Source organism: Vanessa atalanta, chromosome 16, assembly GCF_905147765.1.
Source record: "Vanessa atalanta chromosome 16, ilVanAtal1.2, whole genome shotgun sequence".
NCBI classification, from domain to species: domain Eukaryota; kingdom Metazoa; phylum Arthropoda; class Insecta; order Lepidoptera; family Nymphalidae; genus Vanessa; species Vanessa atalanta.
The window spans coordinates 11,426,407-11,440,898 of record NC_061886.1 but is presented as its reverse complement, the minus strand read 5'-3'; positions in this window follow the sequence as shown (position 1 = coordinate 11,440,898).

Genomic DNA, 14,492 nt, shown 5'->3' with positions numbered 1-14,492 from the left:
ATACTCTACTGACGGGGATCGTTGCTTAAACTAACAAAAAATTATAGAAAGCGGTAGTGAATAAATTATTTATGTTATTATTTTTCAGAACAGTCTAAAAACTTCTGCAACGACTTTGCCTAAACTCTTTTTTTAAAGTCTTTCTAACAATATGAATCTGTAAAAGTTTAATTGCTTTTGCTCTGATGATTTTTAACTATCAAGTATACATTTAATTCTACTATTGATATTCTTAGTAATAGCTCGTAAATCGCCCACTTCTGGACGTAAAAACTACTTCTCTTTTTTTTTATGGCATTGGTTGGCGTACGAGCATATGGGCCACCTGATGGTAAGTGGTCACCACCACCCATAGACAAATAAATATTAACCATTCCTTACATCACCTATGCGCCACCAACCTTAGGAACTAAGATGTTATGTCCCTTGTGCCTGTGATTACACTGGCTCACTCACCCTTCTAACTGGAACACAACAATACAGTGTACTGTTATTTGGCGGTAGAATATCTGATGAGTGGGTGGTATCTACCCAGACGGGCTTGCACAAAGCCCTACCACCAAGTAAATCTCTCTTCTCTTCTTTCTCTTAAAACTATGCTGACGTTAATAAACCATTGAATGGCAAAGTAAGACCAGAAAATTTCTTATAGATTTTGTTTATCGCCAAAGAACTGATCAAAATATTAAAGACGTTTTAATTTTGCAAAAAGGAGCTGTTTAGTTTAAGGACTTCGGAACTCCAGGATGTTTTCAGCAGCAGGAGTATTGATAGTTTTATAACAGATATTATAATAATAGACAATATAGTGACAATCACTGTTTAAAATCGAGAAGTGCAGGGCTTCGTTTTAAAAACTTAAGACAAAGTTTCCGGCTCCTTATAAGATTTGAAAATCAAATTGGAAGTGAAACATTTGTATATATAACGTTTCGATGATGATGACGAATATAAACTCAAGAGAGAGTCGCGAGTGTGACGAGAGTAAAAATTGGAGGTGAAAAATATAAGTAAACTCTGAATGCACAATTTTATACAAGGTTTTAGTTCATGACACAAAGTGAGAATTTGTTTCTCGTGATAAGAGCTAGACTTGGTGAATGAATTTGAGTGTAATGTAAAGCAAATAATGTTTGAATAATTTCACTATTGCCATACAGAGTCATCTACTGTAACTGACATACTCTTTAATTGTAGTAACGTATTTAAACAAATGTAAATTAACTTCAGCTTTCATTAGATATAACAGTAATATTTGCGGCGCAGATGTATTAAACATACGGGACAATAGAAGTATTATTCGCATCAGTAATTACATCACGAGCTATAACGTATGCATAAGCGTCAAAACTTTAAATCACAAATAGAAACTAATTCCAATATTTCATTCGGAAGTAAACACGATACACGACGATATTAATTCATATTCAACTTTATACAAATATGATTTAAAGTCGAATTTGCATTGATAACTAAAACCACAAATAAGTCCACAATCAGGGCTCTTAATTGTCACTATTCAATTAGTGGTCGGTTTCATTTGTTCGCGGTCCAGCGCCGACTGAAAACTACAAGTCAATAAATTGCACGAATTTGTACCCTATATCGCTTTATATAAAGGCTACGATCACGAAACGATGGCATGTGTACATCGCATTGAGCGAAATTAATAAGGCTTAACAAGTACGCCGATACGAACTCGCTTGTAATTTTTGTTCGACGTAGCTCAATGGATTGGTTTCAATGGATTCTTATTCAAGTGCTATAAGGACACAAAGTGTGAAAATTTAATGTTGCCATTTAAATTTTTACTATCAACGCAGTGCAGTATTGTGATAGCGATCTATGTGTGACTATTTCACAGCCAAATCACTGAACCGAATTTGATGTAATTTGAAATAAGCGACTTTCTATGCCTATCGACCAAACCCTAAAAAACTTATTTTTATTAATATGTGCTCAGACTAGTTCTTTTATTAAAAAGCAAATGTGAATATTAAAAAACATCTGACATTCATAACTCTGACAGGCCCGAGTGGCATTTATTAATGTTGCCACAAGTATTTATGGTATTGTGGTATATTCCATCAGCTAAAGAATCATCAATCTATGCAAGGCAACAGCCGCAAAGTACGTTACTGTTACCGCTTTTGACGCCCACTTTTAAAGATGCTTATAAAAAACGTTTTTACATACTTTACAAAATTAAATCTTAAAATTAGATTCATAAATAATATTAAAAATCGATATCCAATAGGCTATCGTCAACCAAAATTTAATTTCAAGGAGATACTGCACAGCAGAATATTAGATATAGAGAAATAGTAAAATTATGAGAGGTTATTGCTAAAACAGCGATCTCTACCAAACTTTATACTTAATCTGTTAAATATTTATTAAAAATAAACGTTTCGATTTGTAGTTTCTTCAAAAAATATATAAATATCCGACATGAAACCTATCATAAAATTGTTTTTCCGACACCGTATTCATGACATTTATAAAATTAAACATTTCCGAAGCTCGGTCGAAAGGCGAAAGGAAAAAATAAGATAATCCTTTTTCGTGGCATCAAAGCGAATGTTCACAACGTCGGTGTTGGGCAAATTCAATAAATAATCGGCAGTTGAAATCGTGTGGCCCAAGTACAAAATATTGGCATTCTTTTATAAGAGCACAGGAAAATACCCGAACCAGTGACTTCGTCAACCCCTCCCGTTCTAATTAAGTCGTTTTAATTTCAAACCTTCAAACTTATATACCTAGTTGTTTTGTGTTCCTACTGAATGTTGAGTGGGCGAGTGCCATTGCGGATCACTTCAGTGACTGGCTATAGAATCTTTCATACCATGGTTGGCGGCGCATTCTCAGTTTGTATAATTAAAGATGTCCATTTATTGAAAAATGAAAAATATTTTAAATTAAACAAGGATATCACTATTTATCCATATCACAAAATTATCGAACCTTTCCTTTGAAGTATCTAAAAACGTGTGATTTACCGCCAGATTGATTCTCCTACATATGAATAACTCGGTCCATCGTAGAATAAAAAAGAAAATTAACTATAACTTATTTTTAAAGACATTATTTTAGTCAACGGATTTTGCTTCACTTATAGTTTGTTAAATGACGATTCAAAAGTGCTTGTAAAAGCCTCCTAAAATAAAGTATATTTTGAATTATGAAACGAAACTGCCGTGGCAAATAGATACAGAAGGAAAGTTTCAAGAAATTTTAACGAAATAATAGCAACTAATAGGTGCTTTATTAATCTCGTAGCTGATTGATTCCTGGGCAGAGGCCACTTCTTCTATTAAGAAGAAATTTCCAATGAGATTGGTGGTATTCATCAGAGTTTCAAATATGCAGGTTTCCTCGTTATGTTATTCCTTCACCACTGAGCACGAGACGGCCGAGTGCAACCGATGTTTCAGGTTAAGGGAAGCACCAGTGATATTCCATGTACTTAATATGTGTTTATCATTCATCTCGTACTCGGCAATGAAGGGTAAATCGCTAAGAAACCTGCATGTAACCTAAATGCAACCTAATTTTAATAAAATTAGACATATGCAGAATTCTTCACGATTCATTAAAATTTCAACGTCATTTATTATTTTCCCTGAAATGAAACTACCGTGGTGAATAGATACAAAAGGACCATGCCACCTGCGTATCTACAAAACCGCTTTCCAGCAGTGTAGTGTAATTAGCTCCAAACCTTCTCCTCGAACTCAGAAAAATCTTAGAACATTAGTGGGTAATTTATAGGCACTGTACCAGGCACGAAAACAATTATAAACATTAATTACGAATATCATGTACTCAGTGCATACTTACCGGGATTTGACTCGGGATGTCCTGATTGAGCCGCCAGAGCCGTACTTAACAATCATAATATTATGTCCAATCGCATTATCCTGTGCTCTTGGACAGCGTCCTACAAAAATCCAACAAGTCCATCGTATTCAATATCCGTTGGCGGGTCTAACTTCGCTCCTGCCGTGTGCAAATGACGTCTACCCGATTATTTTTATATCCTCCCGAACACGCTGCTCTTTCATAAGATTATACCGATAATGCTTGTTTTAATAATACGCTCGCTGCGGGTCTCCTTTGTGCTCTTTTTTTTCAATTTTATTAGTTTTTTATTTATAAATTGAAGCCGTTTTCCCATTTGTATTGACTTGTCTGTTAATATTCTGTTCCGGTCTGAAGGGCGAATGAGCGTGGTGTCATATCTAAGAACTAAAATTATTACTTACCATTTTTTTGATAAAACACAGTTGCCATTATGATGAACGTAGAATCAGTTGGTGATAGTGAAAACTTAATGTAATTTTTCAACCATGTAAATGAGCTACCTAATGGTAAGTGGTCACCACCACATTGGAACTGCAAGAAATATTTACTATCCCTTACATCGTTAATGGTCAACGCCACCAACCATAAGAACTAAGATGGTACTTGTGCCGGTTGTTACACTCATTGACTCACTCACCCTTTCCACCCGAACAGAACAACATTGACGAGTGCTGTTTAGCAGAATATATGCTGAGTGATCGGCACCTACCAAGTGATGTATTAGATATATCATAATAAACCACGGATAAGAAAAGTTATATAGTATGGTTATATAAGATATAAAAAATACATAAACTGGATCTTATAAGACTTAAGCACGCAAGAGCGACATAATAAAGAGACGACAGCTTCAAAACACTGAAGAAATTGCCCTCCATAAAAGAAGAAGCACCGCTTCCTCGGCTGAGACGTTTTAGCGAAATGGCAGCTCCTATTAACGTTCCATTTTGAAAGCGATACGTTAGGCATTCGAGTTGGCTAAATACCAAAATAATATGACACCAAAATCAGAAAGGTGCAGTAGCAAAAATTATAAATTTTTCATCTCATATGCAATGCGAGAATATATATACATCCTAATAAAATAAAATAAAAAATATATATGTTTATACGTGCCGGAATCGCAGCGGAAAAATCAGTGTTGGCGAGTATGAAGTTTATATTAATTAACCCAGATTCTATCAGAGATAAATAAGTCCACCTAATTTTTAGTACGGTTTAATTTGTTTGTATACTTGTATTAATCTCATAGAAAGAATAATAATTTATCATTTTTGAAAATCAAAGATTTAAAAAAAATTCATACATTACTTTTGAGATACGAAAATCGAGTTCTCCTTGGACCTCCACGTTTGAAGTCTTACGAAGTATAATGTTAATAGTCAGTTATTGACATTATACTCGTAAATTTTACATTATATATTTCGTCGTACGATATGACTGATTGATATACACGGTGTTTGATAGGGTTCATCGATACATCAACCGAGAATTCACCAAAATCAACACCATTTAAATCATTTTAAAAAATTAGATTCATTAAAGATTTATATAAATCAAAAAATTATGTTATGTTTCATTTTCAAGAAAAAATTACGAATGTATTTATTTTCAAGCGCTTTGAGATCGAAAATAGCGGGAAGTTCTAGGGTTAGCCTGCAGGGTAAACCGCATTTTTTCATGTTTATTTACGTGTTCAGATGTAAATAATAATCAATATTGAGCAAAGCAATCTATCTCGTAAATACATACATACATATATACCTCACTGTACACCCCAATTTTTATTTCAACGTTTTCTCACACATCTCATAACTCAACTCATACGAAATGTGGAATTAATAACGTGGAAATTAATATGTGACTTTTATGTGGATTAATACTTCGTGACAAATACATTGATTTTATAATATAAGTTTCCAGTAAATTCAACAAAAGTATTACATAAAATTAATAGAATAACATTATAACTCTTATTGACAAACTTAAAGAAACTCGAACCAAGCATAGTTCTTCAAGTTGGGAAAGTTCACACCTAATCAAATCGAATGCAGACTTGCTTGACAGACATTAATGGTAAGATTGGATCGTCGAGCGATAGTTATGGCGCTCTAACTAACATTAGCATCGTGCTTCAACTAAGTAGACGCAAGCAATTTGCATCATGTGTGTCTCACATTAACTGGAAGAGAGGAATTTTATATATAAAAATCAAAAGACGAAAAACGTTTAATGTCAAGTATGATTAAAGTGCAGCTACGGCCTACCGGACAGGATAAGAATTATACTGCGCAAGTGTGTGCGTAAACACATACATAATCTGATGAGATGTCGGTGTTTCGTACTTTTTGAGACTCAGAGGTGTAAATACTGCTCTTCAGGCAGAGGGCCGCTAAGGAGAAGTTCTCGATAGAATAACACTGAGGGCTTGAACCCTTGCAATATACAACGATACAAGCTAGCCCTATTGGCAATTACAAGAAATCAAAAATTTAATTCATAATCATTATTAAGTGGGTATACTGTGACTAATAAGCACATTCTTATCCTCATTAGCCCCTCGTGTGTGAGTCCACCAGACACGGATAGTTATTCGGCGCGTAATCAGCCGACTTTGATCTCGCTACGTTGCGATCAAAGGAATCACTCGCCAATTACAAACGTGTGCTTGGGGTGAGATTTGGCCTCCAACGAGAACACAGGAATGCGGACTGTTTCCTATTGTATTCGGATAGTTTTATTAATTAAAGGTACTTTTTAGGAACTCATAGATACGATTGAAATGATAGCTATGATTTATTCGGCTTAAACCCATCTCAGAGTGTAGTGTTTGTATTCTCTTCATGTTTTTCCATATACTGATTTTATTTTGTTAAACATGACCTGATTCCGTGCCCAGGATTGGCTCCAAAAGAAGGAAATCCTCAACGGTTAACAGTATAGACATGAATTTGTATTAAAATGAATGAATGAATGAAATGAATTTTGTATAAAAAAAGAAACAAATTCCATGTCAAAAAAACCTTGATGTGTGAATTGAATGTGAATTGAATAAGACGTATTCTCAATACAAGATTATATTAAAGATAAAAAAGCGTGAACTTAGTATCTGTTGATTTCAAGGAGGTATGTATGTAAGAATTTAATTGTACTTCACGCTCTGTATTTAAAATGATGGAAAAAATAACTACAGAGTTTCTTGTCGGTTCTTCCCGGTAGAATCTACTTCCAAACCGATGGAAGCTTTAAATTTAATTCAACACTGTAACATGTCGATTCGATAATGCTTTTATGAGACTAATTGAATAAAAATATATTGCTCTGATTCAATTGTGATAGCTCATTCTAAGTGTAACCATAACATTGTTGTAGCACTCAAGATAAGCTCCTGACCAGTGTACTCCTCAACAAAACACGAAATTTCATGTCGTTTATATCGTATATAAGTGTAAATTTCAACAATATAATGATGATGTGTGATGAACTTTATTTACTTCCAAGTTCTTTTTTGCCTATTTAGAGCATTCAATAAAAGTATGTTCGTAATTTTTTTTTTTTACTATAAATAAATACAATAATATTACTTAACTAATTATAAATAAATAATAGTACATTAATTTATATCACATCATTACAATATTAAAGATGATTGTCATAAAGAATCAAGCTTTAATGTATTTTATAGAAGGAAGTTCAAAAATTCTCCGAAACGTAGAGTTTGCAAAAAAAAACATAATTATATTTAGCATGAGAAGATTTAGTAAATCAACCCTTTAATGCATTTTCTCTTCGTGAAAATGAATTCTTCTTTTGAGAGAATTCCCCGAATATTTCCATTAAAATCGCATCCACAGAACCGTTATCAGTATGAGCATTTAAACTCCATTCGGCAAAGTGCTTTTTTCATTCGCGCTCCGTATTGTAAACACTGCACCTACGTAGAGCCTCTACGTAGGTGCTTTGAGACTTATCTATAGACTGTCAAATGTAATTTACAGAACCCTCACTATGCAGAAATGGTAGCAATGGCTGGAACATGTAAATTTTAAGTGAAGACTGTTGTTTGAAACCCGATCAAGCACCACTAATTTTTCATGCATTTCATTGGTATAATTTGATTTGATCATATATTGGCCAACGTCTCCTTCTTCGTCATCGAAAACTTCCAGCCGACGTCAGAGAGAGCGTGGAACTTTCAGTCAACTCGTGTCAAAGACATGTGTAACTCTCTGGCAAAGCGTCGAGTTAAATAGAAAAAGATTGGATCACGATTAAAGGCCGTTTATCTTTATTGATTCAGGTAATAAAAGTCATATTGTCGGGACTAGACTATAAATACGCCAGATTCACTCGTGCGGGACGTTTCGAGAACGAACTAAAAGTGAGGCAATTAGGAAATTAAACCAAATCCTTAGTGCACCAGCTTTTAGTGTCGGTTTACGTACCAAAATAATATCTAAGAAATTTACATTAAATTTTATTTTATTTAGGTATTATTATTATTATTGTTTGACTTTTTTGAATTATAAAAAGTGTTACGCGTGACTTGAATTACAGGCCATAAATATCTTACTGTTGGGCAACAAAATCCTCTCGTTTTGTGAAGATTCATTCTGACCCATTCTGGTTGTGAAGACCCATTCTGGTAGTGAATACATTTGTGCAGGATCCTCACTAAATTTACCTTCACTGCCATGCACGAGAATTTTAAACACAAATTGAACAAATTTTATGGTTTATATCCAAGCTTGACGTTACTGACCTTCAATTAAGATTCACGTTACCACCACGTGACCATTCCTCGATTGAACACTCTCTCACAAGAAAAGAAGACGCAATCACTGTTTACTAGCGATTATACAAATATAATACTTATTATAATTTTTTTTATTATTTGTTAGTAGCGAACGTCCATTATACTCACCCTCACTAATGAGCAATAACGTAAGTAATTGCAAATTATATTAAGGATATCTAATAATAATTGCTAAAACATTATCATATTTCTTCCGGGTTGTTACGTCCTTCTGTCAATTATCATTTAGCTCACAAACGCTCTGAATGTACGCACAGACATGGTCGGATTACTATGTGACCTACGGCCGACTTATTTCCCGTATATCTTTAAATATATATGATAAACATTAATAATAAACAATCAACAAATCTTTTGTCCCACTATTAGACAAAGGCTTACTCTCGTTGCTTCAGTATTCGCTGGATACACGTTTTTGTTTCCTTGTGACGTTTTACCGACGAGAGCGTCTTCTTCTTGTCATTCGATGAAGATCCCAAGATCTGGGACTGGGTCATTACAAAATCAAGTAATATAAAATAAATCAAATACATACACATAGAGCTAGAGGCTTCATGTATAAAAAATAAAAAAAAAATATTTTATTTCTCACCAAATCAATTATACAATTAATAAATTAATTTTATATTATTAAATGATATTAAGTTAAATAAAATTTATTTATAGTATCAAAATAGTGAATTTTAAAATTGGATAATTTCTTATGTTAAGTTACAATTTACAAACAATAATAATTTAAAACTTGTATTTTAGGCTTTAAGTAATGAATTAATTTTCTAGCCTGCTTTTCTACGTACTCGACGGTAAACTAATAATAATTCATATTCACTACATAGAGTATAGAAATGAAAATGTTAGACGCTGAAATATATTTTACGACGGTTTTTTTTTAAAGTTCACTTTTCAATACTGGTGTTTCTTCTTCTTTAATTTCACTGGCTTTGTGCAAGCCCGTCTGGGTAGGTACCACCCACTCATCAGATATTCTACCGCCATATAACAGTACTCTGTATTGTTGTGTTCCGGTTAGAAGGGTGAGTGAGCCAGTGTAATCACAGGCACAAGGGACCTAACACGCTGGTTCCCAAGGTTGGTGGCGCATAGGTGATATAAGGAATGATTAATATTTCTTATAGCGCCTTTGTCTATGGGCGGTGGTGACCACTTACCATCGGGTGGCCCATGTGCTCGTCTGCCGACCAATGCCATAATAAAAAATAAAAAAAAGCGACCAAGTGATATACCAAATTATGCAACGTAACGTTACTACAGATGCACACCGATTAGACGTTGCTCAGTGTGTTCAAAAGAAAATCCAAATAAGTATTTATAAGATCTTTGAATCCTGCTTTTGCAATGTTTATCAATAAAACATAAAACTCCTCGGCTCGGAATGTAAATACTATTGAGAAAAACCGCTTAAAATTCAGTAGTTACTTTTTACTTCACTGGTTATTCGCAAACTACTGGCCAAACTATTCAAAAACGATGTCAAACGATACTTAAACTTGAATAATTTTAAATTTATTTCATTTGTTAGCATATCGGGTTATCCTGATGATGTTATTTTTATTGCTGAGTTAACATTTTGGCCTTTTGGCAACGATAAAAATCTAATTGATCTATTTTTTACATTTATTTCTTAAGTCGGCTGGTTTTTTTTCACCAGCTGTGGATGATTATATAGCATAATTTGGTTTGAATACGGAGGCTGTTATTATAATAAACATATACAGGGCAGGTAAATAAGAGACTTTGAGGGCGTTAAAGTATTTTTATTGGAAAATTCTTTCTTTTTGTATTCCAGACCCTTTTATTGGATGTACAGGTCTCATAAATTCTCCATATGAATATGAAATGGTAGTCATAAAAGTAATGGTCAATGTTGTCAGTGGCAGCGCCATCATAAATCTTTGTCCGCCGGTCGATCCGTCCGTCACACACGAACATAAACTATCCTCTTAGTCGAATGTTAAATACTGGTATTGTAGAAATATATCCACATTTTTACACCTCGTTGTCGTAAACTATGATATTTGTCAAATATTAGATAAACCCCGGCAAGCGTGACCGGGTCTTTTTTGTGTGTGCCAAAGCTAATGAATCTACTTCTGAAGTATCTGGCCTGGTCCCAAACTCTGAATCACTGAAACCAAATTGAAGATCTACAATGTCCTCTCATACTGGACATTGGCCTCAACCTTTTTTTTAAGTACCTTAAGTGGAGATGGACCTCCAGCAGCAGCTGGACTTGCAGCAGAAATATCCTAATGAAGACAGAACGATCCTGAGATATGTAAATAGTGTGATAATTTTGTAAAAAAAAAGTTTAAACATGTATTATTTAAAAATCTGAGACTTTCTTGGAAGATACTTCTTCAAATTATTCTAGAATAACTGTTTGTATTGAAATATATATTACATACCGTTTTATAGATAGTATTTATCTTAATTAAAAAAAAATACTTCTGTGAGAAATGAGAACAGTCCATATTGATGACGATACAATAAAGGACTGTTAAACCTTTTTTTGATTCTTCAGTTAAATTTCTGAATCTTACGAACCAATCTTGTTAACCGTTATACATAATTTAAATAGTAATATCGAATTATTATGACTCGAATAGACATCGTAACGCGTGTATTTTAATGAGATTGACATGACGTGAACTGACAGCGGAAGTGATCCCGGCGAAGTTGTGCTTCTTATAATATTCATATGCATCGTATATTTAGGGGGACCGCGATAAACGAAGAAAAGCATTTTATATAAATCCAAGACATATATAAGATAATATCTACACAATAATATGAAAAAATAAAAAAATAAGAAGGAGTGAAATTTTTGGTGTGTTTTTAACTGAATATAGTTTATAATAATGAATATATAAAAAAAATTAACACTATATTCTAATAAAAAAGTTATACTGAAATCTTAAATTAAATGATTAAGTAATTATATAACAATAAAAGTGCTAATATACACCCAAATTCGCGACATTTCGTTGAGAAAATGGCCGTGGTAAAAAAACATCTTAATCTGGAGTGCACCGGTCTTTTCCAACCATTTGATATCAATGTTTTTATTAGTTTTATTCGCTTCTCGCCCGTTTCTTGCCCACAAGGGTATTACGCTGTAACATTTGTATGAAACAAAACAAAATACATTCCTTTATCTGAATTTTAAAGTTTAGAGCAGGGATTGCCAAGCCTTTGGCTGCAAACTTCTCCAGAATGTTAAAAATATTTTTACATTATTATGTTAACACGGTTTATTCTTCGAAGATTATCAAAAATTGTTTAAAATTTTCAATTTTCATTGAATGACTGGGTTATAAATCTTAAGATCCTCAGATCCTACATTCAGATCCGAGTCGTACTAATAAAAAGTTACTGGGCTTATCATTCCAGAAATTCTAAGTGACCCAAAGCTTAGAAGTTGTCAGTGTATATACTCCCGAAGCTTAGAAGTTGTCAGTGTGTATACTCCCGAGTCTTGCATACCACGCTGGTTTGTTTTGCATCAAACTTTTTCTGGTCGCGTTGCTTTTTCCGCCCCATCAGATTATAAGAGTTACGGTAAACAGACGAGGAAATAGGCTGCCTGATGGTACGTGTTTAGAACCACCCATAGATATTGGTGCTGTAAGAAATATTAACCATACCTCACACACATCTTGATGTTTGATGTTAGATCAATTATATATTTCTTCCCAGCATAACCAACTCATAAATAAAAAATAAAAAATTTAGCTTAAATTGGATCTTCCAAAATTATTCAAAATTCCTCATGAAAGACTAATTTTTAATTTTGAGCTAAACACCTTGTATACCATTACTGAAATATTGAAGCTTAGGGCTAAAGACTTAGAGCTGATTTAAAAAAAAAAAACAATACATAGCAACAGTTCAATGGTGTAGTGCTTAGAAACTTTTACTCGGCGCGTGTTCAGGTGTTTCGAAAGCAGTTCGAGTTGTAGCAAATAAACTTACAAAGACAATATAATCTGATTCGAGATATTAACTTTGTAACTTTTGTTTTAACTCGATTTTATTGGAACGTATATATTCCGATAGGACTAATAACGCAAGAGCTGCTAAAGAGAAATTAGACGAACTTGGTGGTACTTATATACTCGGTGGTAGGCAACCAATCGGTCATCAAATATCGCGCCAAACAGAAATACTAAGTATTTTTCAGCACCGGCTTAAAGAGTAAGTGGACCAGTGTCTTGGACATCTTAGCTATAGGTATGAACGATAGTTAACATTTCTATGGGCAGCGGTAATTACCTACGATAATGCGTGTCTATCAAAAATTTGAAAAATAAAACGATTCGAGTTTCAAATAAACAAACAAGACATGTTAATAAATGTAGCAGATATTTCTCTTGCAGGTTTCCTCGCAATGTTCTCATTCACCGTCGAACACGAAATGAAATTTAAAACCAAATGCATCACATAAAAATTCAAACAGTGATGTTTTGGTTAAGATTTTCGACCATTTCTAGGTCTTCCTCTTGTCATCTCATGTCATCACCACAAAATAACCATTAAAATTTAATCAAAATACTCTTTATTGTTCAGCAATAAACAGATACTTAAGTCACATTCAATAAAGTTGCACAAGAGGCGGCCTTATCGCTAAAACAGCGATCTCTTAGAAGATAGGTTTGGTTGCCTGGAAGAAATCGTTAAATCAATCAGAGGTAAAAAATATTCTTAGTTAGGATAAATATACATATATAATACATTTTCAACGTTAACTAGTTAAAGCGTATATTATTTATGTACAATAGCCGTAAAACTTTTAACAAAAACATTCATATATTCGTTACACAAATCGATTGACCACTATACTATACTTTTAAAATTTCAATTCTTCTCGCGTCCGACTCGCTGTGTTTTGTTCATCTATCTTGTGATACTTTTTGACCGTATAACCTCTAACCATTCGAGCCCGTGTGACAGCACCAGATTGCCTGCATTGTCAAGGAGGGATACGTGCCACGGGTCGGATGAGGTAATAAATTATTAATTATTTTTTTATCGTTTGGAGATTTGATTTGGAATTATATCATTAGGAATCATGGATGATCCAAAAAACACACCTCTTCGATACATTTTTAAAATCTAATCATAGTCCTTTCTTCAATATCGTAGCCTGATTTACTTATTAATTCAAATTAAAAATTAACACTTGTTCGGAATAGAAAATATCCCCACATGAGAAGAACCGGTGAAAGAAACTCAGCAGGTTCACTTTCTGTTCATATGTCATTTTTCTTATTTTTTACATCATATATTAAATGTAATAAAGAAATAGCGAGGGGCGAACATTTCATTACGAAGATGTGCTGTCAATTATGTCGCTAATTGTATAATGACCTTTTGCACACAAGCGTTCCTTTTAATTTATTTTTTACATTTGGTAACCGAGGCATTACAAATCAGGAATCCTGTTGTAAAACTTTCTCAAAGCGGTCGAGTAGCAGAAGTAATTAGTTTACGTTTGTTTCTTGTACCAATGTATGACTATCATATAATTTACTCACAAAATCATTATTTTTTCCGTACATACATAACAATCGATTTCATTTACTAATTTGTGTAAAAATATTCTGTTAAAATCAAATTGACTGACTGTTCGATGTATATTAACAGATTGTATGTCGATAAAGTATATACGAAAACCCAGGACGCCATTTATTCCGTCGCCCTCGCCACCACATGTATCTGTAACGACCAAAGAAAGATATTCTGACCATCGTCTGTAAATACATGACAGAACCATAACAGACGATAATAT